Source organism: Ambystoma mexicanum, chromosome 6q (genome assembly GCF_040938575.1).
Source record: "Ambystoma mexicanum isolate Mex_15411 chromosome 6q, UKY_AmexF1_1, whole genome shotgun sequence".
Lineage (NCBI taxonomy): Eukaryota > Metazoa > Chordata > Amphibia > Caudata > Ambystomatidae > Ambystoma > Ambystoma mexicanum.
This window is the reverse complement of record NC_090937.1, coordinates 108,541,818-108,560,179: the sequence shown is the minus strand read 5'-3', so window position 1 is coordinate 108,560,179 and position 18,362 is coordinate 108,541,818.

The following is an 18,362-nucleotide window of genomic DNA, read 5'->3' as shown; positions in this document are numbered from 1 at the left end:
TCACATACCAAGACTGGGCCTCATCACGAGTTTGGTGGTAACATTAAATGCGGTGGTAACGCTATTACCGACACATTTAAGGGTCCGCCAAATCATGGGCTTGGCAGATTTTCCCCAGCTCTGAGCTGAACTTTCCCAATTGGGCCCAATGGAGAATGGGAAATTCCCGAATGGGACCAATGGGGAATGGGGACTTACAGTTCTGCCAAACCAGTGATCCGGCGCTAGGGTAATACTGCCAGGGTTAGCACCCAACTCATGATGAAGCCCTGTTCACTTATGAAGTAGAGGACTTACATACTTTCATACTCTCAACAGTGCAATACTATAAAGGTCCTTGGTAGATTCTGTTGGTAATAATCTGCAAGAATATCCGAGAAGAGCAAGAGGTCCATACATAGTAAGGCAACTCCCTGAAAGGAGCAAGGGAGAGTTGAGTAACCTTCTGAAGACTGGTGTTTCTCTGCCATTGAAATGACATTGTAACTGAGGAACATGAAGGGTAATGAGAATAAGGGAATGATCAGACCACGGACACAACAAATATCTGCACGATCCACAGGGATACCCAGTGTAAACAGCCAGTCCAAGGTGTGGCCATCCTCATGTGTAGGACCACAAATGACCTGATCAAATCCAAAATCTCCAAGAGCATCACGAACATGTAACTGTATGATCATGCATAACGTTGAACCATTAATTAAAGTTACCTACAATAATAATATTGGAGTATAGTTTTGCAAATGAGTAAAGCATTGTAAAAAAAATAAATCTTCAAAAGATGGAATTCGTTTTTTTAAATTTTTTTAAAATTTGTTTTGTGCCCCTGCCCCCGAGGCATCTGGGCACATTCTTTAAAAGAGTACATTAGTTACATAGTAGGTATAAACATAATACGTGTGCAGGTACAGGGTACATACAAAGAAAGTTACAAATTACAGTAGGGTGAAAGAAGTGAATTAGAAAGACCATTTAGTCATAAATTACAATGAATAAAATACATTATGTACAGTGCATGTGCTAGGAGGGATCTGGCATTGATGAGGGCACCTTTACTTAAATCTAGGTATGGTTAGTGAATGGGTTTGTGGGGATCTCAGAGGTCTGGAGGTGTGGGCTGTAAGCCGGTGGGTAAGATATGCCGAGCCAGGCTAGCCTGTGACTTGTGAGTCATTGCAAGTATTTTAAAGTATATTCTGTGCAAAACAGGTAACCAATTTAGGTTCCGAAGAGTGTCCGATATGTGGAATTTCCTCGGTAGGTTGAGTGCAGCCCTAATGGCGTTATTCTGGGTTACTTGAGCTTATTAATGTTTTTTGGCTAGTCCCTAAGTAGAGGGCACTGCAGTAGTCAGTTTTGGCCATAATAAGGGTTCTGGCCAGGGTGATGCAATTAGCAGCAGTGAGGAAAAGTCTGCAAGCAGTGATAAGTTTGCAGGTATAGGCTGAGGCAGATACCACCACATTGGTTTGTCTTGTGAGTGACAGTGTGGAGTCAAGGTAGATGCCTAGCTTTTTTAAATCATTTGAGACATTGATGGTATTCCCATCAATAACGAAAGATTTGAAGGCGGGGTTGAGTTTATTGAGTCTAAGGTGCGATCCAAGAATAAGTAACTAAATTATTTCATCATTTAGGCAGAGCCGGTGTTGCGCCATCCAAGCCTGGATGACTGCCTAAACTTTGTTAAGTGCTTTTGTGTCGATAGCGTAGTCACCAGTGATAGGGATGAGGTGTCGTCTGCGTAGTTTGTGTAAGTGACACCTAGATGGTCAAGAATAAAAGAGTGGCTTTGTGAACACATTATACAAAGTGGATGAAACACACGGCCCATGCGGGATACCACACAGGACAGTTTATGGTTCAGCAGAGCGGAGGGTGAGAAGACCCTCATAGTTCTGTTTGCCAAGAAGGATCTGATCCAAGAAGTGGCTTTATCTAGCAGCTGTTTTCAGGTGATGACAAAGAGTATGGTGGTTGACCAAGTCAAAAGCTGCCGATAAGTCAAGCAACAGCAGGAGGGCCAGCTTACCCTTATCTTTTAAGTCTTCAATTTGCATTTTTAGGTCAATAAGGGTGGTTTCTGTACCGTGTCTAGGACAGAGCCCGATTGCCGAAGGCCTAAGTGTTTGTTAATTTCTAAGTAGTCCTGGATTTGAAAATAAGCTGCACAGTCCAATATTTTTAATAGAAATGGCACTGTGGTAATCAGTCTATAGTTAGCAGGGTTATTGGGATCGAGGGTAGGTTTTTTTGATCAATGGGATGAACCACGCATCCTTAAGGTTGTCAGGGAAGGTCCCTGATTTGAAGGATGCATTTATGAAGGTGGTAATGAAAGGGGCAATGTCATGAGCGGCCTGCTTAATAACAGGTGCAGGACAGGCGAAACCTTGGCAATTGGAAGGTTTAAGCTTCTTGATAATGTTTTCCACTTGCCAAATAGACAGGGGTGAGAAACTGAATGCTTTGAAGGGAACAGTGGTGCTGTAGGTAGCGGAGTTAGTTGTTGGATCTGGGAGTAAGCTGCATTTTGTAGTATTAATTTTAGTTTGCAGTGTGGATATTTTATCGAGAACAGTCTTTTAGATGTTGGTGCACCAAGTAGTGTCAGTAGTGCACTTATCTAAGGGTGCTATAGGAGACTAAAGTTCTTTGAGTGTCTTGAAAAGCTCTTTGGTGTTCGATTCAGCTTGTAAGATACGCTTATTATAGGTATCTTTTTTAGCTAGAAATATTGATTCTTTGTAATTAGATGAGGCAGTGGTCAAAATATTTTTGTTTGCTTCTGAGGGGAGACTTTTCCAGTGTGCATCTGCATTTCTTTTCACTTTGCGAAGATCTCTTAAATGTGGTGTGAACCACAAATTGAGATGGGGACGTGGTTTTGGTTTCCGTAGTTTTAGTGGAGCTACTGAGTTTAGGGTTTTTAGAATGGCATGATTGTAGATATCCACTAAAGCTGTAGCATCAGAATAGGATGTAGATGCATTACCCAATGGGAGGATTAGTGGAAGAAGTTTCTCCTTTGTGATGTCCTTATTTTGGTTATGGATGGAATGTGCAATGTTAGGTATGGTGCTGCAGGGGGTTGATTTAATAGAGCATGTTATTTTATGATGATCAGACCAGATACACGGTGAAACTAACAAAATGTTAATTGTGCAGTTCAAGTCTGCAAGCCAATCAAGGGTTCTCCCTTTGATGTATGTAGGCACCTAGGTATGGTTGGTGAATACCAGATCTGATAATGTGCTGACTAAATCAAGGGCTTTGCTATCATTTGGGTCTTGGTAGCCAAGATTGAGATCCCCAAGTAGTGTGCTTTGCGAGTTGGGCTTAGTGTTGGCTGCAAGGAGGGAGTAGATATCCTCCGTAAAAGTGGAGATAGGCCCTGGTAGCCGATAGATAAGGTGCACTTTGGCAGTTTGGTTGGGAGATACAGGCAGTTTGATCAATACTAATTCAGTGGACGAGATCTGAAGATTTGGAATAGGTCTAAGTTCAAGAGAGCTCGTAAAGATGAAAGCGACGCCGCCCCCTTTAGTTTGATTAGTGTTCCTATCACATTTAATGATGGCATAGTTATCTGGAATTGCCAGGGAAAGTGATGGACCAGCTGCTTCATGTAACCAAGTTTCCATAATGGCAAGGATGTCAAGGTCTTCAGTTATAATAAAGTCAGCAATGTCCAGTGCATGTGCTGGGAGGGATCTGGCGTTGATGAGGGCACCTTTAATTGTCGTGTCTTTAGCACTAGAAGGGCTGCTATCCAAGTGGGCTGAGGCATTAATAAATATAACAGTAAAGGTACCAGTATTGTTGATAGCAGTTCTGGTTTTGTCCTGGTGCACGGTTTTGCTTTTCATGCGAGGGTGTAGGCTAGGAATATTTTGGCTGAGTCTTGATCCTAGTCTCAGATTTCTGATGTGGGTCGTACAAGTTTGGTTAGGCATACGATTAGGCTGATTGATATAAATACTTGGGTTGTCCTGGTGAGAGGAGGTATTGCTAATGGTACAAAGCTGTGGACGAGGACTTTTTCGGCTGAGTCTGGAACCTAGTCTCAAATTTCTATGTTGGGTCATACAAGGCTGGTTAGGTGTAGGTTTGGTTGCAAAATGTTGTAGCGAGAGGGCTGGGGTGTTTAGCTAGGGGTTGATGCAGAGCATGGTGCCTGTGAGAATAGGGCAGTGCAAAAACGAGGTAGGGGTAGCTGATGATATGGGTTGCCAGTGTTGGTGAGGTATGAGATTGAGAACATTGACAACACTGTCAAAATTGTGTTGTGTCTTGAGCATGAGATCCATAATGGAGTGCAATGGGTAGGTCCTGGTGTTGAGAGTGAGCTCAGAGATTAGTCTTATGAAGAGGAACAAAATAGGAATGTGGAGTGTTTGGAGCCAGTGCATGATGTTGTGAGAGGGCGAAAGGGTGTTAGCTACTATGAGACTTTATGGAATGTGCAGGCAGCTAATTAGAAACGATGAGAAGGCTCAATGCTTTAGAAATAATGTAACTAGATACTGACGGCGCACAAGTGGGTGTAGTAATTATTATAAAATGGTGCAAGTTAGAATTGCATTAAGTAAGAATAGTACTAGTGATAAGTGTAGCTGGTGTAGGAAATGAGATGCTAGGTATCAACAAATGATACGTTCATCCGTAGGCTAGTATTTTGGTAAGAACGTTGAAGGCATGGAATGACTCGCACCACTCAAATATAGTGGTCATTAACAGCAAATGGAGGATCTCATAGGTCTTAGATGCATGAAAAAACCGAACAGAGTAGTTCAGTGTGGCAGGTACGTATGAGCAAAATAGTTCACTAATGCAAGTACATGCGCAGAGATAGATCAATAGGGCAGGTAGATGTAGCGAGAATAGTTCAATAAAACAAGTGAGTGCACGCAAAACTAATTCAAATATCGCTGATAGGTGTAAAACAAAATAGTTTTGTGTGTCTAAAAGCAGCTACATAAGGTTTAAGGCAGAGGGCAACATGATCATCAGAGGCAGCAAATATCCCAAGTAAGTTGAGCGACAGGATATTAACTGCAATTAGGTCAGCAACGGCTAACGATAGCTTAATACAAAGTAACCTTACAAGCATCAACATGCAACATAAACATCACGAGAGTCAGATATCACACTTGATGCCCTTTAGAATTGGATTGAACGGTGTGTAGAGCCATGCACAGGGAAGCTTACAAGTATACATGCTCATAGGTAGGGAAGGTCTACAGGAACAACAGCAAATCGTTAATTATGTCTGTAGATGTGCTTAGTACTGTAATGAGGTACAGGCATGCTCTACAGTAGTTGGAAATATGGCACAGATAGAATGCAAAGGGTGATTCTAGTTCTTGGCTTTGATGGGTCAATGGTGTTCAGATGATGTTGCGTTAGTCCACATGCTATGGGGGCGACAAATATAGTAGCAGCGTGATAGTCTGGGAAAAATGGCGTGCAGACTCAAATCAGTACATAGGTGGTTCACGAAGGTTTAGGCACGCGTGCAGGTTTGTAGGAATCGATATCATAGATGAACGTTGGGGCGAACAGGTCGAGTGTGTCTTATCTCTGATGTAAGTCTTTCTCCCCAGTGCAACCAGTGCGCAAACAGGCGCAGAACAGGGCCTTTTCTCGCACTGGCCTTTGTACAAATGCAGTCAGTTGCTTGGCAACGTGTTAGGTGGCAATTATAGGGTCAGGCATCCTGAACAAAATATTTTTGTGGTGGTCTCTAAAGTATGAAGACGATATAAGAGGTATAGGGATTAACACAAAGATTGGCAAGTAAACCTTGATTACTCTAAATACCTGTACCTGTGGGTAACCAACAATAGCTGAGCCAACTGCCACTAATCCTATAGAAAGCAGCAAGACTTGTTCTGGGTCTAAAGATTTTGTTTAATATTACCCAAGTTCAAGAGAATGTGTCATGGAAAGAGAACCCTTGCAGTGCTGGACCCCTACAACTGGAACAACCTTCCTCTTGAGCTACAAACATAACACAACCCCCAGACATTCAAATAAAACTGAAAAGTCGACTCGCCTTAGTGGAAAAGGAATCCCTAGAAAGAGATGTCAATCACCCTCCCTCATGTGCAGAGTCCCATGCGTTTATTTTCTATATGGGTATTTTAAAGGATAATGGCTTTCTTGATCCTACTGAAATGGCTGGTAATGTTTCTGACCCTTTGAATACCATCATTACGTGAATCACAGAAACAAGGAATTGCCCAATCTCATTACAGCTTGAAATATAAAGTGCCAGTAAGACTGGCATACAGCAAGAAGGTAAGCAAGAAGGAAATCCCATGGAGTGAAACACAGGAGAAGAGTTGTTCCTAGAAGGAGTGACTGGAAGACTCCACACACATCTGGTATGCAGAGCAGAGAAGCAAAGGAGCCTGAGGAACGCTGCTCTCTCCTACACCACAGTACCAAGACAGCGAGACTTGACTGTGACAGAAGTGGAGGCAGAAGCACATCAGAAGTGATTGACCAGCACCAGATGCAGACGACATTGAGGACCTGTCAAGTACCAGCAAGATGAATCATAACTGAAAAAGAGATGCCAAAGCAGCAAAGTAACCAGCGATGTGTTTCCACTACAGCAGAAGAGACCTTCTCCCCTGTGGAATATTACTATGAGAAGCAAGGTGCGTGCTGGTTCTTGGATCTGGGAGGAGGGCGGAGAGGACCGGCAAGGTCCCAAGTGAAGCGGAAAAGGCTGTACTACAGGTAAGGGGTACGAGAAACAGTTACCCAAGAGAAAGTGAAAACCAAGATGCTCAAAGTAGGGGTAAGGCAACCTATTACCTGATAGAGGGTGAAAATCAAGATACTCCAATCCAGGGAAAAATAATCAATGACCGATAAAATGGTGAGATTCAAGAAACCCCAAGTAGTGGTAGGAGCCACAGTATCCCAAGCAGGGGTTAAGGCAAGAAACCCCAAGGAGGGGCAGAAACAGAATACCCCAAGGTGGAGAGAAAGGTGCTGTACACCTAGAGGGGGTGAGATAGACTGAGCTACAAGGTGGGGTGACTGCTATTGGACCTACAGGATGCAAGACTCTTATTCCAAGAAGAGAGGAAGAATAAAGAGACATTGTGAAACTTTGAACTCTGAACAGTATGGCTAGGAAGAAACCCGAAATATATTTGGGTGTAGGGTTCAGAAACCAACTACCATTATCTTGAGACGTTCAAAACCATTACCACAGGCATCTGGATACACTTTATGTTAACCCCTTTTGTTAATATTATGAACAGGTATTAGCTTAAATAGGTTTGGACAGATAACATGTATATGTTGTGAAACATCCTGATGAACACCATTTGTTATTTTTGCATAGAGCATGGAAAACACTTCTTAGATGTAAATATAATATAGCCCTTTCACATTTCTGCTACTAAAACATAGTTGCAAAGATAAGCTCTGTTGAGTCTGACTTACTACAAGTGGTGTAAGAACTGGGATAAAAAAAACCTGATGATGCCCATGTTGATAATTTGGCTTACGCTGATCGCCAGCACTTAGCAAACAGTTCCCCAGTCATTGGGTTTGATCTCTTTAGCAGCAGTGAGGTATCACTCCACAGCCAGGAGAAGAGACTTATTTCTATGGGACTGCCTACCACCCCACCCGCAGGCTGATAGGTGAGGCTGGCTGCAAAATCCATCTAGGCCAAGAGGTATTCTTTAGATGTCAACACTAGGGTCATAGATCCAATTTACTGTAATGACATCAAAATCCTAATGCACAATGCTGGGACCCAGACATACACTATCACGATAGGGGAAATTGTGGTGCAGGGAATTCTTGTGCAATTTGTAACTCCCTGCATGCAGGTTGTGGAGACATTGCCCACCACCAGAGAGGGAACCTTAGGTTTGGACACGCTGACTAAAATCTAGCAGCCCTGACCCAAGTGGAATACAATGATACCACTATGCTCCCCAAACTGACATTTGAGCAGTAGAGCAATCAACATATGTCAGAAGGTTTTGTTAAAGCAATAGCTAAAGAAGAGGGTCTGGTGCACAACAGCCATTTTCCTTTATCAAGAGAAGGTTCCTTTATCTGGGCTACATAGAGAGAGATGGTGCTAGGAAGTCCCAATTGAGTATACAGAGGAGTCATAGAGAGATCATTCTAGAGGATCACTCCCACCTTACCACACAACAACAAGGCATTGGGAAAACACAAGTTCAGGTGTTAAATATGTTTTAATGGCCCACTGTATATGCTAATGTTAAGACCTGTGTGGCCGCATATGATATCTGGTAATAAAAGTTCAGTAATCCCATACTCCAAGCTCCTATACAATCCCTTCCTATTTTTGACATTGCTTTTTTTAGGATTGCAATATATATATTTAGTGGGACAGAAAGAACCACCTAAGTATGGGAACAAATATTATCTTGTGTAGGGTGGGAGCCAAGATGCCCCAAGCAAGGTTGAGAGAAACTGTTAGTCATCAGAGGGTGAAAACCAAGATACCCCAAACATGGTTCAGTGAGACATTTACCCGAGAGAGGGTGAAAACCAAGATACCCCAAGCTGAGAAAAAAGAACCAGCAACCCGAGTCAGGATGAGAACCTAGAAACCCCAAGCTGAGGTAGAAGACAAAGTATCCCAAGCTGGGGTCAAAGGTAAAAAAAAAACACAGAGTGTCAAGAAACAGAATACCCCAAGATAGGTTGGGAACATTAACACTGCAAGGTGGGGAGAAAGATGCTTTACACCAAGAGATTATGAATTCTGAGCTGTGTAGCTGGAACGAAACCTGAAAGACGTGGTTGGGGGGGTCAGAAACCAGCCACCATTATCTTGAATGAGACAAAACCCTTGCCAGAGCCTTGTGGTTAAAGTTTATATTAACCTCTTTTTGTTAGTTATAAGGACAGGCTTTAGGTTAGATTAGGTATGGCTAGAGGTAATGATTTTGTTGTAATACATCCTGATTACGTTCATGTTGAACATGTAGAGGAAACAAAAGCTGAATGAGAAAAAATTACGAATTCCCACTATGTCAATGAAGGGGAGCAGAGGTTGAAAGGGGCCCTTAGGGGTCCCTCGCGATATGGAAACAAGGCAATAACCATACATGAAAGGATGCGCCAGACACGAGGTTAAAATTCCCAATGCTAGGGTTTATTGCAAGCAAAATAGTCCCAATTGGCCAACTGTGGTCTCACGCCCCGTGACGTGTATTTCCTATACCTCGAGGGACGCAAGAGAGCAAATTACGTACATCAGTTACATATATACAAAATGCATATCATACAATCAGCTATGACATGTTTAACACCCCCTTTTTATTGAGTTTCTTTGAACTCGGGATGATGATGGACATTTCCCACGAGTATGACAATTATGACACTTTTGATGTCTATTCTAGTAACAATGTGCAATTTAGAAAGTGCGGAGGCATCTTCTAGTTGTTGAACAGAACACGGTGCTTCTGTTTTTAGAAGCAAGCTGCACACGGGGGAAGAGTCACGTTCCAAGCTTTGCTATCTATGAGTTGCTATTCGTGTCCTGGGAACCGACACGCTCTAAAGGGTTACGTGAAGGGGGGCTGTGAGAAGAGCATAATTCAAGCCTTTAGCTGCTTTATTCTAACATATTCTAACACAGTACGAGACTGGCTGGCAGCTGTGAAATGATTAAATGCCCTGCAGCTCTCGCTCAAGGCTACAGAGAGGGAGCGTGGGCATTCCTTTCTGGGCTGCTCATGAGGAATTTCAACGAACTCCTCAGTCTCACGGCCTTGCCCTTTCATATTCAGACAACAATGTTAACAGTTGAGCAGAGTAAGCAGAATTAGCAAGAATTGCAAGCTGCAAAGCAGTTTAGACAGAAAGCAATGAGCAATGGTTAACAAGCAAAATGGCGATTCTTGCTATGTTTAAAATGGCCGCTTGTTGGTCAAGCATAGCAGTCTGTATTTCTATAATTCTTTGCATAAGACGGTTGGCCTTTGGCCATCAAGATACGTCTAGCATCCAAATGAAGGGTATTTACTTTTTAAGATTGACAAACCCTCATTTTGGCCGTATGCCAAGCATCTAATTCATTCATTGTATCCTCCTCTGATGAGGATAAGTCTGGGGTATCTATGTCTGAACCTTTCATGCTATCATAAACATCATCTTCATCATTAATGTCTATAGCCATGAATTGTTTTACTGTTTTTGTTTCATCAGTGTCTCTGTTATTTCGGCCATGCGTTTGTTTTCCTCTCGACCCCATGTGCATACATCCCTTAGTACATCCCTCAGTTATCTCAGTGCAAACTATTGGTAGGCATTGTATGCAACAGCAACATGTTATGAATATACCAAGTACCACCACTAGTATCGAAATTAGCTTCCATCCCCAGGACCGCAATAGTCCCCAAAACCAGGATCCTATCCCCCAACACCCTTCTCCGGTGGCAAGTGAGGAACTTAGGATATGTAATTTCATGATTGCTTTTAAAATATTAGGGGAGTAGTCATCCACATATACACAGCACGCAGTTTTTACGAGTTTACAAACTCCCCCACGATCAACTAATATTATGTCAAGGGCCATTCTGTTTTGTAGTGCCATTAGTCTTATTCCTTTCTCTTCTAACGTCATATTGAATAAAATATCCGTTGTTGAATCTATTGTATTTTTTAATATTCTTGACAGTTTTCTTATATTGTAGGAATTTTCTATTTGGGCCAAGAATGGTATAAACGATTTGGCTACATCCATTGCTATCATTCCATCTTCACTACTCCTTTGGGTTCTACCTTTTAATCGTCTGGCTACTTCTGCTGTTTCTAAGAGGAACACTCCTGGAAACAGTAGACCCAGGTAACACCTACCTCCCCAGTTCCTAGGTAACCATGGATATGCTTTTTCCCCACATATAAAGTAAACAGGGTCCCCTACGTACACTGGTTCTATTTCGTGCTTTAAAACCACTGTATTCATGCAGCTACTAAACGTTCCTACTTTATAGGAACCTTTTTTCTTTAAACATAGGCGAGCAGTTCTTGGGCTGTAATCTACTGTATAGGCAGGGGGCACAGCATCTTTATTCCATTCATCCCTCATTCGAAATGTCATTACTGATGTTTTTTCTGCTGGCGGGGTCGGTCTATTCTGCCTATTTAGTCTTGTTATCTTTCGTGTATTTTTCCTCGTGGGATCTGGTGAAAATACGAAAATACGAGTTTTATGGAATATGGAACAACCCAGAGGTCTCATGATCACTTCCTCAAATTCATTCATATTTGTCTCATCCAGCTGACCCGTATTACTCTTGTTCCATTTCCCAAAGAACATTGCACTCAACGATACTTCACATGCATAACTCGTTGGTAACGGTTGCACATACCAGCCTATCGCTTTCCCACCATGCTGTGGTAAATGGGTACAAACCCAGCAATCTTTCTTTTTTAAAACCGCATTGGTCATATTCATTATCAGCAACAATGTACTGTTGCAATATCCTTCTCTATGTCTCTGTTCCATTGGGGCCAAAGTACCAGTGATTACATGAACCGGGCTTTCAGTAGTTACTTTTGGCAAGAGTGTTTCTAATGGGTGCGCGGACTCCAGGAACCATAGTGTAATAGCTATTATTGTTGGTACTACCATACTTAGAGAACACAGGACCAATGTCCAAATCAGTACCTTATTCCTTTTACCATGCTTTTTCCCTAAATTTACAGTCTCTAAAACTATCATCTTTTCAGCAGCGGTGCAGGAGGAGGCTGAAACTGGTCTTGATTTGTTCTTCATTGTTCTTCTTCTTGCTGGCAAAGTTCGTCGCAAATGTCTCTCGTTCTTGATGCCAAAAAAGTTCAACGGAAATGTCACAGTTCAATTCTGCCAGCCCTTCACAGCCTCGATCACTTATCCACTCCGAGCAAGATTAGTTGTTCTTCCTTTCACTGCTCAGACTATTTCTGAACAGTTCTTAATTGACAGAGTACTATGTGCATCCAGCTTGTCCTGCTCTGGCTCCTGACACATGTACTCTATTATAAGCGCACCGAGGAGCCGTGAGTCTTGAATTGTCTGACTTGCACAACTCTCACACTTTTCTCCTCTACACCCCTGGCTCCTACTCCATCTGTGAGTGGAACCAAAGGCAAAAGAAAAGCACCAAAGATCTGTGGATCACTTTACCTGTCGAGGCCGCAAATTATACCGTTTCACTCCTGGTATTGTGTGATCGGTGAACAGTGGCGATGCACTTCCAGTATCAGGCTCAGTGTCAGCCTGCGGCGCAATGATGGGTAGCGATGAGCGCCGTAGCAATGATGTAGTTTGTTTCTTTGGCTCTGGTGCGTTTGCAGAAGCTGGTGGGCGCCAAAGGGGTACACGCGTTGTTTCTGCTGGTGTTTGCAATGCAGAGTTTGTGTCGCTCGGCAGTGATGTTGTTTCTGCTGGGCAACATTGGGGCACTTTTTGCCCTTTCCCCTTTCTGGCAGCCTCCTCAGGCTCTGTTTCGAGTTTCACTTCTCGCTTAGGCTTTGTTTCAAGTTTTACTTCTCGCTCAGGCTGATGTTGTGGCAGTGGACTGGCAACAGTTTCTTTAGTTTCCGAGACCGTTTCCTTTCTCTGGTCGTCGGAAGTTGTCAGCAGTCCTGGGAATCTTTTGGCATGTGTCGCATGGATCCATGCCTTGCGGCTGTTCACTCGAATGGCCGTCTGTGTCGCCAAAAGTACTTGGTAGGGGCCACGCCACCTGGGTGCTAATGACGTCTTCCGTTGAAAGTTTTTAATTAGGACCCAGCTTCCAGGCTCATGCGCGTGCCCCGGTCCGGTGTATCGCACTGGTAATGCCTCCTGCACCTGCTGATGAATCAAACGCAACTTCTGCATTAAAAGGCCACATTACGTGCTTAACACAGGACGCTCAACCTCACATAATCTTTTGGGCTGCGGTAGGCATCATACATTTGCCGGTCTCCCCATGATAATTTCATAGGGAGGGAGCCCAGTTTTAGCCTGTGCAGATGTGCGCATGCATGAAAGTGCTAGAGGTAATGCATCTACCCATCTCAACTTGCTTCCGGCACATATTTTTGCCATCTTGGCTTTTAGGATGCCGTTATGTCTCTCAACAAGTCCGGCGGAACTCGGATGCCTGGAGCTGTGGAATCGCTTGTCAATCTGCAGACCTGCACAGATCTGTAGTACTACTGCGCCCACAAAGTGTGGGCTGTTATCTGACCACAGGACACGGGGCAGCCCGAACCGGGAGAAATACTCCTTCAACATTACTTTTGCCGTTGACATGGCAGTACAGTCTTTTAAAGGATATGTCTCCACCTACTTGCTAAATGCACAAATCACCACTAACACATATTTGTACTTCTGGCACCTTTCCATTTCTATGAAATCAAAGTGGATCACCTCAAATGGCATACAGGGCGGGCCAAAACTGCCTGTCGGAGTCACGGTTCCCTTTCCTACATTGTGTTGTAAACACGTAATGCAATTCTGCACTAACCTTTCTGCATATTTCTTTATGTGTGCATTCTTCCATACTGTGGATAAATGCAGGACCATCTTCTTTGCGCAAATGTGGGTAGGGCTATGCGCCATTGTAACCATTGCGGTTACGTAACAATTTGGCAACATCCAGTTCTTGGTCTCTTTGTCCACCCAACATCCTTCCAAGTCTAACTCAACAGAGCCCTCAGCCCACCCTTGGATTTCATCGGCCTGCATTTCTTTGACAGTGGCAATCCCATCTTCCATCATACAGGGTACTTCCTCAGTCTGTACTGTCATCATTTTATTACTCAAATCAGTGGCTGTTTGTTTCGCAACCCTGTCTGCAAATGCGTTTCCCTCTCCCTCTTTACAAGTTACTTTTTTATGCGCCTCGCATTTTACTATTGCTAGGTGTTTTGGAAACGTGAGTGCAGACAACAATCGTACAATCAAAGGCCAATGCTGAATCCTGGCCCCATGTGATGCCAAGAAACCCCTCTCAGCCCAGAGTCGACCAAAGTTATGAACCACGCCAAAGGCGTACTGGCTGTCAGTATAAATATTTACATTCAAATTTTCAGAGAGTTCACAGGCTCGGGTCAGTGCTATTATTTCTGCGGCTTGTGCCAAATTATAGGGGATTCTTCTGCTTTCTACAACACTCTCTAGGGTAGTAATTGCATATGCGGCAGTTGATGTGCCATCAGGTAATTTAAAACAAGAGCCATCACAAAACAACTCCCCATCCGGCTCTTTCTGTTGGGTGTCGCTCAAATCAACTCTTCCCTTTGTCTCTTCTTCAGTGACCATTAAACAATCATGGGGTGGTGATTCGTTGTCACCAATTTCTGCTATGGGTAGTGGCATTAATTCTGCAGGATTCAATGCGCTACACCTCATAATTTGGATGTGGGGTGCAAACAAGATGAGCTCATATCTTGTTAATCTAGCAGAGGTGAGGTGTTGCGTCTGTGTTCTATTTAATAGAACGTCTATGTCATGTGGCACCATCAGAATTAAAGTATGCCCCAATACCATTCCTTCCATTTGTTTCACTGACGCAGCAGCCACTGCAACAGATCGCAAACATCGTGGTAGTGCGCGCACTACAGGGTCCAGCGCAGAAGAATAATAGCCGCACGGCCTATTTCTTCCACCTTGTTCCTGTGTCAAAACCACCAATGCACATCCTTCACTCTCGCTCACAAATAGTCTAAATATTTTTTTGTAGTTCGGTGTGCCTAAAACTGGCGCAGTAAACATAATGCAACTTTCAATTGTTCAAACGCTTTCTGACATTCCTCATCCCACTGTAAAGGCATCACTGCATCCTTTTTAGTTAAGCTTACCATCGGCTTCACAATCAACACAAAGTTACTGATCCACTGCCGACAATAAGAGGCCATGCCTATTACAGCTCTCACTCCTTTTTGAGTTTTTGGAATAGGCATACTAGAAATACTCTCTATGCATTCTGGTGTTAATCTTCTCCCTTATTTCGAAAGTAGGTAACCCAAATAAGACACCTCCTTTTGATTATACTGACATTTCTTCAAACTTGCCTTGTGACCCTGGGACTCTAGGTGTGTCAATAGTAATATAGTACATTCTTTGCAGATCTCTTTTGTGTCAGCACTAGTAATAAGTCATCTATGTACTGCAAGAGTGCGCAACCTGTTGGTAGTTCTAGCATATCTAGCTGTTCCTTTAGTGCCCTGCTGTAAATGCTTGGGCATTCTGTGTATCCTTGTGGAATGCCTGTGAATGTGAATGATCGACCTCCTAGAGTGAACGTGAACAGATATCTACTGCTTTTATCCACTGGAATGCTAAAGAATGCGTTCTTCAAATAAACTACACTAAAGTATTCTGCAGTGGCCGGTATCATTGCCAGTATTGTTGTGACGTCTAGGACCAAAGGGAATTGTGGGTCTACCACTTTGTTTAATGCGCGCAGATCAATTATGAAACAATATGGTACTTCATTGCCTCCTTTGTTGTAAACTGGAAGAATCGGGCTGTTGCACGTGCTACCTGCAATTTCTTCAATCACCCCCAATCTCACCAGTTCAGTAACAATACTCTTTAATCCCTTCTCACCTTCAACAGAAATTTTATACTGGGGAATTCATGGTAATGTAACACCTTCTTTCAAAGTTATTTTTGCTGGCTCTATTTTCAAGCATCCTACATTGTTATCATCCATTGCCCACAGACAGGTTGGTACTCTACTTAGCTCTTCTGGTAACGCTTCTGACATAAATTCCGTCACCGGTGCATCGTGAGGCCAAATCGTGAGGAACACCCCATCTGCCGTACAATGTATAACTGCCCCCAATTTTCTCAACAAATTTAATCCTAGCAAGTTCTCCCCCCAATTTTCTGTCAGAAGAAATGGACACTGTTCCGTAAATGGTCCTATTGTAATTGGGACAGCTTCGGACACGGGGTTAATTACTGGTGTAACTGCGAACCCTACAGAAACATTCTTTTGCCCCGACAGTGGGATCTCCGGAACCAAGTGGTGGTCTATCGAACACTTTTGTGCCCCTGTATCTACAAGGAAACTGTGCTCCTTATTCCCGACTCTTATTTCTACGTAGGGTCCTCTCTGATTCACGGGAATAGACACTGGTTCCGACCCCTGCCGTGGGCTGTCCTATTGCAAAAATAACACATCGTCCGATGTGTAGTCACCGCTGCTGCTATAGTACGTGTTTGGCTGTGTGTCAAAAATATTCCCTTTTCCCCCTCGGTGTCCTCCACACTGATCATTTCTCTGTTTGCCCTGCCTGCCCTGATTTTGGTTCGGAACACTTTGGTTCAATGCCTGGTTCTGTTGAGCTTGGTTTTGATCATGGGATTGGTTTTGATTACCTCCATCGGTATATCCCTGCTGCTGCATGCTATTTCTGCTTGGGCCATTTGACCCCTGATGCCCTCTATGAGGCTTTCTCTGGCCAAACCCACCTCTATTCTGTAGGTGCGGGCATTGCACTCGCCAGTGTCCTTCCTCTTTACAGTACGCACATTGATTTAATCCCAATGACACCCCGTGCATATTATTCAAATTTCCCCTGCCTTGTGCATTTCCTCTACATCTATTGTATCCAATTACCTGCTGCAGTAACACCCTCGTTTTTGAATTTACTCTATCCTTCATCTCTCTTTCTTTCGCCACATTTACCCTGTTCTCGTAATATTGGGCTATGTGTAATATCTCACTCACCGGTTTTACTGCCCAGGCACTTTCCGACGCCATTAACATATCTTGAATTGGTAATATCAGTCCCCTCACATATTTATCAACAAATAGCCTTTTCCCCGACTCTGTGCTCACATCCTGCCCACTGAAGTCTGTGAATACTCCTTCAAATCTATTGAAATAATCAGTTACTGGCTCATCCTTGCCCTGTACACATGTAATTAATTTGTCCCACTGAATCCTTCTTTCTGGAATTATTTCTCTCAATCTCTGCATTATCCATTCTGGTAGATCTGCCATGCGGGTTCCGGGATTTTCCCCTACTTTTATTTTTGTCCTCCAATAGTAACTCCACCCATGTGACGCCAAAAGCCCCCACGTCATCTACCGTCCTTATCTGTTTCCATATATCTGCTGGCAAAATGACTGGGAAAATCAAATCTATATCGCTCATAGTAAGCACTGCTGATCTCAGGGTTGACTCTACTTCCTTGTAGAAACCTGCTGGATTCTTTCTTATATCGGGAATCGTCTGTTTTATAGTATTCACCTCTTGCATGGAAAAGGGGACATGCACATACTGGGCGCTGAAATGGGTTGGTGATACCTGCGCTCCTACTGTAGCCGTCGCAGGGACCTCAACTTTAGGTACAAACGTGGGTGGAACCTCTCTCATTGGAAATGCCCCACTCACGATCCCTCCCCCTTCTCTTCTAATATCCCAACCCCTGTGCCCAGGTGCAGCAAACATTTCAGCATAATCATTATCCAACTCATTTTTTAGATCAAAAAGCCCATTCACATGTTCCTTTACTTCTTCATCTTTTATTCTACAACATGCTAATTGGTTCAAATCTAACAATCGTTGTGGCAGTAATTTCCCAAGTAACTTTTTCCATTCTCCAACCAAAAATTCTCCCATGCATTCCAACACTACCTGTCTCTGTTTGCTTCTTCGGTACCCATATAATGAGGCCAATGCTGCCGTCCCATCATTTCCTTCTATGTACATCTCTGCCTCTTGCTGTAATTCAATCTTTCTTTCTTTGCTGATCGCGCTGTGAGTTAGCCGTACAAATCCTGTTCCTTCAGCCCCACCTCTCGCCTCCCCGGTCTCAATTTCGACTTCGGGAGGGGCTGATGGTGCTGAATCTGTCTCTGGAGCGGGAGGTGCGGATGGGACAAGTGACACAGGTGGCATCTGTGAAGGGCCTTGCTGGGTGCTGGGAAATTGCACGTGTGCGGTCTGCGCTTGTGGGAGGGCTCGAGCTGTGGGTGGGGCGTGGGTTAATGCTTGCGTGAGGGGAAGTACTTGGGCTTCGGGAGGGGGTGTGAGAGCTACTTGTTGGGCCTGCGCTGTCACCACTGGCGTGTTTGGTTTCGATCCTGGTTTTGGGCCTCGACCCGTATGGGTTAACAAATGTTCCATTAATTCGTCTGCTGTGTGTAGTTCCCGCTGCAGGTATACTCCTTCTATGTTCATTTGCTCACGTCTCCCTTCCTGTCTTAGACTTGCCGTCCACTCCTCCTCCTCCTTTTCTTCTGCTACCTCAAGCTTCGATTTGTGCCTACGCGCATGCTTCTCTCTACTCCTAAGTCGGAGCATTGCTTCCCTCCTCCAATCTTTGATAGTCTCAAAAGCTGCGGGTCGCG